General features: G+C 35.9%; 1 pseudogene; it reads left to right on the top strand.

Annotated features, from left to right (window-relative positions):
* The first annotated feature begins 9,485 nt into the window (after window positions 1-9,485).
* LOC125614158 lies at window positions 9,486-9,664 on the top strand (annotated as a pseudogene).
* The last annotated feature ends 541 nt before the right edge of the window (window positions 9,665-10,205 follow it).

Consider the following 10,205-nt stretch of genomic DNA (forward strand, 5'->3'; position numbering starts at 1 on the left):
GATAGTAGAGGATAGGAAAGGCAGCAGAACACAACAGACACTAGTATGGCAATATGTAAATCAATGGATGTGTAACTGATGTAATTCTGCAATCTGTATATGGGGTAAAAATGGGAGCTCATAACCCACTTGAATCAAAGTGTGAAATATGATATATCAATAACTATGTAATGTTTTGAACAGCCAACAATAAAAAATTAAAAAAAAAAAGATTACGGATCTTAAAATAAGGAGATTATTGATTATATGGGTGGTCCCCAGTGTAATCACAAAGGGCCTTTAAGGTGAAAGCGGCAGGCAAAAGAGTAGATCAGAGAGATGACATGGAAGAAAAAGGAGAGCCTGGAAGTATGAGGATACACCATTTCCGGCTTTGAAGATAGCAGAGTGGGGCCATCAGCCAAGGAATTCAGGAGACCTCTAGAAGCTAAAAACAGTCTTGAATTGACAGCCAGCAAGGAAATGCTGGCCCCTCAGTCCTATAACCTCAAGGAACTGAATTCTGTCAACAACTTAAATGAACAACAACAACAACAACAAAAAAAAAAACTGCAAAGAAACTGAGTCTTTCTTTTTTAGAACCTGAAGAAAGGAATGAGCCTGGAAGACACCCTGAATTTAGTCTGGTTAGACCTGTGTTGGATTTACAGAACTGTAAAATAATAAATTTGTGTTAAAATTAGAGATGATATTATACAGCAGGTTATTATTATGTGATTGAACTAAAGCCAGGGCACAGATGAGGAGTTTTGCTGAATTGGTGGAAAATAAAGAGTAAAATTATCACCAACAGTGTTTAAGTAGATTTTATTTTCCCAAGATGGCCACAACAGCATCTGATTCCACATGCTCTTCTACAACGGGAACTTTTTCACATTTCCATCAGGAGGCCCATCCCCTTGAATATGGTCTGGCCTTAGTGACTTGCTTATAACCAGTGGAGTAGAATAAAGTGATATTACATGATATCTGAAAAGAACATACAGCATTTCTCTGGTTCCCTTGAAATATTTTTTCTTTACATGCTACTTCTCAGGATGGTGCCTCTTGGGAACCATGTCTCCATATTTGAGGAAGCTCAACACAGAGAAGGTATGTGTGGATGCTCTGGCTGATAGTTCCAACAGAGTCTAACCTTGTAGTCAGCCCAGCTTAAGTGCCAGACAGGTGAATGAAGATGCCTCCAAATAATCACAGCTCCCAGTCATTTGAGTCACCTCCAGAAAATCTGAGTCTGTGTGCCTCCAAATTTTAATGCCATTAACTTTGGGCATTAGATGAACAAAAATGTTAGTCAGCATTATCCAGAGAAATAGAATTAATAGGACATGTATATATATTGACAGAGATTTGTTATAAGATTATGGCTCACAAAATTATGAAGGCTGAGAATTTCTGCAATCTGCCATCTGAAAATGGAAGGCCCAAGAAAATCAGTGGTGTACTTTGAAGGTCTCAAGAGCTAGAGATAATAATATATCTTCAGTGTGAATATGAAGACTTGAGGACTAAATGCACAGAGGGCAGGAGAAGATCAATGTCCTATCCTACCAGTCAGGCAGAGGGAGCCCAAGTCCAATCTCCCTCTGCTGTTTATGTTCTTTTCAGGACCCCAGTGGATTGGATGATGCCCACTCACACTGGGGAGGGCCATCTTCTTTATTCAGTTCATCAGTTAAGATGCTGATATTTTCCCCTCACAGAAACATCCTCATAGACATACCCAGGAATAATGTTGTACCAGCTATCTGGGCATTCCATGGCCCAATCAAGTTGATACCTAAAATTAACCATTACAGGATATTTTGTTACATAACAATAGATAACCAGAATAAGTATGAAAGAAGAATAAAAAGAATTTAACAACACTCAAAGGAGGCAGGGGAGTAAAGAGGCAAAGTCCATTCATTCCAAATTATCATGCTTCAGGGCTAGGGTAATGGTGGTCCTTATTACTCATGGTATGTGGATTACCATGGATGGAGAAGAATCGGGGAAGAAGAGAAACATGATCATCCCACCATGGAGTAGCATCAAAATGAGGGATCCCTTCTGTTTTGATGAAAGGCTTAGAATTGGACTCCCTATAGTTACTCTCAGCACTATGAGGAACACCACTGTAATTCTCAAAAGTAGTAAAGTTCCAATTTATTGCAGCAAGGATGACCCTGAGAAAGGGTTACTAGCCCACAAGAATTACTGTCAGCTAAAGAAGAGTACAGACCTGCATATTGAAGTGCCAATGAAGAATGTGTTCCAACATATTGAATTCTTATGAAAAACTGTTAAATAATGAAAACTGCCACAGTCCGGCTGCAGCAAAATAACCGGGGGGGTGACGAACAACTTGTGTAGATTGATACAGCAGGAGTGGAAGCCGTTTATCGCAGGACAGGAGCAGTATTTATACATTCCACACAGCTTATCTAATTAACATAAACTAGATACATCAGTCAACCAATCAGGAATCTCTACACCTAATGGCTCGGTTTTGTTACTTCTCAAACCACTCCCTCTGGCATTTTGCCAGGCACCATCCAGACTTGTTTACGAACTTTAACATTCCCCTGGCAAAATGCCAGGTGTTATTTTGACTTGTTTACAGACTCTAACAGAAAACCACTACTGATGCTTGCTGCAGGCCTTTTCAAACAACCTAAATTATGACTGTTCCATAAATACAAAACTGAAAAAATTATGAGATTAAAGAATTATGTTCAGAATCAAACCATTCTCAGAGGATCCAACAAAAATGCTCTCATAGAAAGCAGCCTTAGCATTCCACAAACAGAACTGGACTAAGAAAACAAGCTGTGATACAGATTAAAATAGGAAAGCCATTAGTCAAATGGCTAGAGATTCATCATAATTGGTACCTACAACCTTGGCTACTGGAAAAATCAGGAAAAAGTATCAGGTTTAAGAAAAGACTCCTCAAAAGGAACTTCATGGAAAGCAATATTTCTTCTTTTTTAATTTAGTAAAGATTCCAACAGGTGGCCACACCTATGTTCTTTAGAACCTATGGAATCTGCATCACTGTTCATTTGAATTGCATCATTTAAGAGCACATCAAGAATATTTGGCCAAAGTCAGTGATAAAAATGAATTTAAATCCTTAGTGACTCAGCTGTGATACCTTAAATAATTTGGTCTCTTTAAATCTCTCTCCTCCCTTCCATGCTAGTTCTCTAGATTGTTTTTTTTTTTTTAACCTGTTGGACTTTTCTGTGCCTTTCTTAATATTTCATCATTGTTAACTGCAGTTGGCTTTTCATTCTGGGCTTTTTACTTTTAGGGAGCTCATCCACACATACAATGTACATGCTCCTTCTGTAATAACTACTTACTGACTCTTACATCTGCATTTGTCAGTTCTTTTTTCCTAAATCACTGTTTAATTCCACCCTTCCACTTAGCTGTTTTTCTTTTTCTTTTTCTTTCTTTCTTTTTTTTGCATAAGAACTCATTATTTGAAGTGAATGGAAAGAGTTTTAAATGGGAATGGTCATCATACCTTTTAATTTTATTCTAATTAATTTGCTTTGTAAATTCTGTTTTCAGAAATAGCATCCAAGTAAAATCCGAGTCAGCTACTTTGAATTACTCTGATCCAAATTATGAGGATTTTTAAAAGTAAATGGACATAAAAGTTACATAAAATGGACATTGTATTATAGACTCTGGAAGACAAAAATTGAAATTCTCTCCCCATTAGGACAAGAAATTTGGAGTAGATTATTGTTGGTTAAATTGGACTATATGAATGCTTGGACTTCTGTGACCTCCCTTGCAGGTGCCAGTGGGATGAGACAGAGGGAGCATCCAACAAAGAAAGCCACCTTGCCTGTTGCCACTCATGAATGTCAACCAGAACAACTTCACTCTCAGCTCTTTTTATAGTCTAAGAATTTGTTTGTACAAAGATTTCAGAGTCTAAATATTTTTTGAAAACTAGCTGATCTCTAAGACCTCTTCTAGTTCTTATATTCTGTTTCTGTCAAAGCATTGAAAAGAGGCTATAGGATGAGAACTATTTAAAAAAGCAGTTTAACTATATCTTATAATATGCCTTCACACATTAGATAAGTTCAGAAAGAAAGTGCAAAGAAAGCTTTATTATATGGTATTATGTGGCTCTGCCGATGCTCCTGATTTACAAGGGCAATAGTGCTTTTGCTTCACTAAAATTCTTTAGCAAAATAAAAGGTTCCCACATATCATAATCTCCTCTAAAGGCTTTTTTGAGCTTTGAATAACTAGACCTTGAAGGCTTAACAATTGGTGCAGCAGGTGCTGTTGATGTCCACATGTATTCTTGCATTTACTGTGCCCACAGCTTCTTGTCATAAGCACTTGCAACTCTCTGCCTGAGAGCTTCCCCTGGCACAAAAGCACGTTTTATCTCTGTACATGGAAGACTGGGAAGTTCTGGGAAGTTAGTACCACCACAATTAGCACTCAAGTAATGAAGGATAGGAGTTGGTGGAAAAATATACTAGATTCATCAACCCTTGGGTAGAACAATTCTGAGGCATGTTCTATGGAGTCACTCAGAGATCCCTAATATGGGTAAATGCTAATTACTCATTAAAATAACTTTATTAACCCTCCCTGTATTGTCTACTTTCCATTCCCTGTTTCTTCTATGATTCTTCTTGGTATCATCTCCAAAATAAACTACTCCCAATTAAACTGCTTGCATTCATGTTCTTTTCTCAGGATCTGCTTCTGATGGGAGGTGGGAACCCAAGTGTATCATTCAGGGTCCAATCAGGAGACAGAAATCCCACAAGTTATTTTAACAGAGAGAATTTAATACAAAAATTCTTAACTACATATCAAGTTGTTAACTTGGTATCTATATTATTTTCCTGGGGCTACTGTAATATAGTGAAATAGGATTATACACAGAAATGTATTGTCTCACAGTTCTGGGGGCCAGAAGTCTGAAATCAAAGTGTCAGCAGAATTTGTTCCTTCTGAAAGCTATAAGGGAGAACCTGTTCCAGGCCCTTCTCCTAACTTCTGGTAGCTGCAGACTTTCCTTGGCTTGTAGATGGTATTCTCTTTGTGTCTTCACATTGTCCTCCTTCTGTATATATCTGTTCTGGTGTCTCAATTTCCGCTTTTTAAAGGACACCAGTCAAATTGAACTAGGGCCTATCCTAATGACTCAATCTACAAAGATCCTACTTCCAAATTAAGGTTTCATTCACAGGTCCTGAGGACCAGGACTTCAACATTTGGGGGGGAAGTGAACCCAATTCAACCCATAATAATACTTGAAAATGTAAAAAAATGAAACTAATGTATCATGTAGATAGCAACTTTGAGATAGAGCTACCACCCTTAGAGCCAAGGGAAAAAAGGAAGAGATTGAAATTATTTAAATTTAGAGGCCTGGAAGAGGGACTCATGAGGCTGAAATGCAGACACTTGAGGAAGGAACACCAGTTTGCTAGTGCTGGTATCTTGATGCTGAGAGGAGGCCTCATCATGGTCTGAATCTGGACTCCAGAGGAAGAGGTGGTGCCGGTGTCCTAGGGTTAGGGCATGATAACATTATTTCTGCAAGTGTTGAAAAAACTGTAAACTGGATGCAGCTACTGCTATAGGAAAGGACTGCCACTGAAGAGATGAGGAAGTGAGGTGGGGGTGACTCTCATAGGATCAAGAAGCAGATGGGAAATCCTAAGAAACAAAGAGGGAGTAAACAGGAAGACACATGTTCATTCTTCCTCCCCAGGCCTTGCAATCTACTAGGGAGCAGCTAAAAAGCAGAAATGTGGCTTGGAGAATCCTCCTAGCATTAAAAAACAAAGTATTGAGTCTGGGTTTGGTGCTGAGAGAGAATACTTTAATTATTGGCACACCAACATTAGGCATTCAGGAAACTTAGAAAAGCAAGATTTCAGAGGTATTATGGTCTGAATTAGAATAAGATATCCCATGCTTATATAATCATGTCAAAATGGATTCTACTGTTATGTATATCTAAAAAGAACCAATGGAAAAAATTTTAATTATCCCAATGAAAGTAAAGATTAGACCTAAGAACATCAGCATGGGTGCTTGATTAATAGCAGTTCATGAGGCAGTATCTGATTAAGAAAGAAACACCCTATGTAGAGGTGTGGCAATAAAATAATGTGATTGAATTTTTAACAACATGTTAGAACTTCAGCATACAAATGAGGACAGTTATTTTCAAAGTAGTTTCATTGAGGTTTTTTTTTTTTTTTTTTTTTTCAAATCATTCTTCAATCTGGCCATGTCTCAAACAGTGGTTGAAACTCCTTTTTAAGTCTATGGTTTGCAGTTTTGATTCAATCCATGTTATCATTTATTTGTCTTTTGAGGGTGAATTAATCTTTTGCAAACAACTTGTCATCCCAGGCTAAACATAGTAAATAAAATTATATATTTGGTTTGATTTCACTTTTGGTGAGGACTGATGGTTTTAGGGGCAATGTGTGAAAAGCAAGGCATAATTTGTCTAAAGATGGTATATGGCTGGTGGTCTCTGATGCCATAATTCTCAACTTGTCAATAAAATTATCATGAACATGGGAAAAGATGAAAGTTTGCAACAACAAAGAAAATCAAGGCTATCATTTTGTTACTTGCCAACTTCATAGAATTTCACTTAATCATAAGGTGATATACTTGTTAAAAAAACAATTTTTATCTACTGGTGTTTTTTGTTAATTACAAAAAAAATCTGCCAATGTAATAAAGGAGGTTATTTCATGCTTCTTTCACTGTCTATTCTGTGGTTCAGAATAATCAAGTCTGGGCCTATCAGAAAACATGGCAGTCATATGCTTACTAGTGGGGAACTTTTTATGAGACATCCACAGCATCCTTCCTTGTTTATCTTCTTTTCTATTAGAAATAATCTCTTATATTTAGTAGAGATAAGAAATCTTTCAGAAAACTATTGGGAAGAAAGTAGAGTGAGGATTGACAATATCTCTTTGTAGTTGAAGAGACCAGAAAAACCTTTATGCCGTTGGTTATAGATTTCCATGTTCTTTATTGACTTACTCTTAAAACATTATAAAACCAAGCTCTAGGATGGGAGAAGTTCCTGACTTAGCACATCAAATGTGCCAAAATGATTATCTTCTTGGTACTGAAAATTGGAAGGAGGGCAATGCACGTCAACACAATTGAACTCTCAGAAGGTGAACTGAGGAATACCTAGGGGAAAACAAGACCAACCAAAGTCTGTCTGTTGGGAAGAACTAGCCAGACTAGATCTCTTTTCATTTTGGGGATGAGCAAATAGAAAAAGTTACACAGGGGGACTATAAAATACTATAGAACAGGAGAAAAAGAACCCTGAAGACTCAGGAGAATAATGCAACTGTGAAAATGATATACTATTAAAACCAATAGAGAATTATACCTTTAAGGCTACAAGAAAGTGTGACTTTTATGAAAGAGGAGCTGAAGCCTTAGGGAAACTAGTAGCAGAAATGGAAACAGCTGAAGGAGAATAACAGGGAAATAGTCGAACTAAAGAAAACAGTAAAAAAAAAAAAAACAAAAACCAGGGAGAATTAAAAATGCAATAGCAAAATCAAAAATCCTTCCTAGGACAGAAACATACAGAATTTACACTAAAAAAATTGAATTGGCAATGCAGAAAATAAACACTTCCCCAGAATGTGGGGAAAAAATTAAAAAAGGTAAAAAGGCTTGAGTAAGGAGAACAATTATCAAACCTAAAAATTATAGACATAACAAAGAAAGATAACCATATGACCCTAACACAAGCAATAACCAGACATATTTTAAAAAGCGACCATGAGTAGAAAATAAATATCCAATTGTGCAGACTGAAAGCGCCCATAAAATTAAAATAAATTCCCATGTAGTCATATTTTGAATCACAAGAATTTAAATATATTCTATAGGTAACAAGACAATTAACTAGCTTACTTATAAGGAAGTAGAAATCAGGTCAACCCTAGTGTTTTCCACTAGAGTAAATGCTTAAAGACTAAAGAGCAATGACCATAATTTTTGAAGAGAAAAAGATTTGATTCAAGTAGTTAATTTTCATTTACGAATGAAGGCAACATAAAGACTCATGCCACTTCTTGAACAACTTAAAGATGTATTCTGTGTAAATATTTACAATGTAGATTTCAAAAGTTTATGTATTTATATTCATTAAATGAACATTAATTATTATTAAAGTTATATAACTGCCAATATATATTTAAACTTAGAATATAGAATAGCAAGTGAGAGTAAATTAAGTGGAAAATACAAAAGACATCATAATATAACTGTTTTTATTTTGGTACTGAGGATTGAACCCAGGGGTGCTTAACACTGAGCCACATCCCCAGCCCTTTTTTATGTTTTATTTAGAGACAGGGTCTCACTGAGTTGCTTAGTGCCTCATTAAGTTTCTGAGACTGGATTTGAACTTGTGATCTTCCTGCCTCAGCCTTCCAAGCTGCTGGGATTATAGGAGTGTACCACCATGCCCGGTTCATAACATCATTTTAATCTAGAAAACCAGACTACTGGGTTAAAGACTAGCCTTTAGAAATTAAATATTCTCCTTGATATAAACAAAAATAATGTTTATTTTTCTAATTGACCAAATGAAACAACATGTAAAAAAATGTGTAGAATATATGTGACATTAAAGAAATAACAAGAATGTGAAAAATGGTGTAAAACAAGGTGTTTTAGTCAGCTTTCTTCACTGCTGTGACTAAAAGAACCCAACCTGAACAACTGTAGAGGAGTAAAAGTTTATTTGTGAGCTCATGATTTCATAGGTCTCAATCCATAGGCAATAGACTCAATTCCTTGGGGCTCATGGCACAAAAGTGTGGCAGAGGGAAGCAGCTCACATGTTGGTCAGAAAGCAGGGGACAGGGAAGTGGAAGGAATCCACTCTCCAGATACAAAATATATATCCCATAGTCATGCCCTTAATGAACCACTTCCTCTAGCCTGTCTCCAGTTATCATTCAGTTAATCTCATTAGGGATTAATTCACGGATTAGGTTAAGGCTATAACCCAATAATTTCTTCACTGAAACTTCCTGCATTGTCTCACATGTGAGCTTTTAGGGCACACCTCTCATCCAAACCATAACACAAGGAAACATCATTTATAACAATAAATGTAAATTGTTAAACTACTTATTAAAACAAAACTAATCTCTGGTTAAATTATATTATAAAATATGTGTTATTACTTATAAGAGCAAAAGATACTGAATCTTAAAAAGTAAAAAAAAAAAAATCCTTTGGAAAAAATCACATGGCACATACCTGTAATTCCAGCAACCCAGGAGGCTGAGATAGAAGTTTGAGGCCAGCCTCAGCAATTTAGCAAAACTCAGTGAAAATATCAGCAGTAGAGTGCCTCTAGGCTCAATCCCCAGTACCACACACAAAAAAAGATAATTTTTTTTTCTTTGTTTGTAATGTAAACAAAATGAAAGCAGATTGCTTACTGGCCTTTTGGCTAAGATCAAGTGTAGTATCTGTTCTTATCAGTTTAATATCTATCCAAGGATAATATATTAAGTGGATTTTTGGAGCAGGGAGATGGAATAGGAGCTTGCTTCATCCACTCCACACATTGACCTGGCATTGCAGTACCTCCAGGAACAGTGCATTAAAAAAGGAAAGAAGAAGTGGTAATGTTTCAGGCAAAGCAGATTTCAAAATTCAAGGCAAAAAGCATTATGCAGAGCAAATATATAACAATTATAAACTTTATAGATTGAATTACTTAGTATCAATATTACAAAGCAAAAGCTGTCATGAACTCATTGATAAATTTATACAAATCTAATACCTGTGAGGACTTTTGATGCAACTCTATCAGATAAAACATAAAAACAAAACGATATGTAGAATTTGAATAGTATAAACAATAAAATTATTCTAATAAAAATATTAAACTTTGTACCTTACAGAGAATTATTTTCTTTCCAATTAGTCATACCACAATTACAAAAATGATTTTACTAGACCTCAAAGAAAACTTCGATATATTTCAAAAAATAGAAATCATGCATGTTATGCATTTGAGTATAATCCAAGAAAACCATAAAATAATTATAATTGAATTAACCCCCAAACATTTAGAATTTAATGCTGTTCTGTTACATCACTCTTACTTCATAGAATAAATAAAGCTATAATTTATGGATTGAGAA

This window comes from Marmota marmota, unplaced genomic scaffold (genome assembly GCF_001458135.2).
Source record: "Marmota marmota marmota unplaced genomic scaffold, marMar, whole genome shotgun sequence".
In the NCBI taxonomy this organism is placed as follows: Eukaryota; Metazoa; Chordata; class Mammalia; order Rodentia; family Sciuridae; genus Marmota; species Marmota marmota.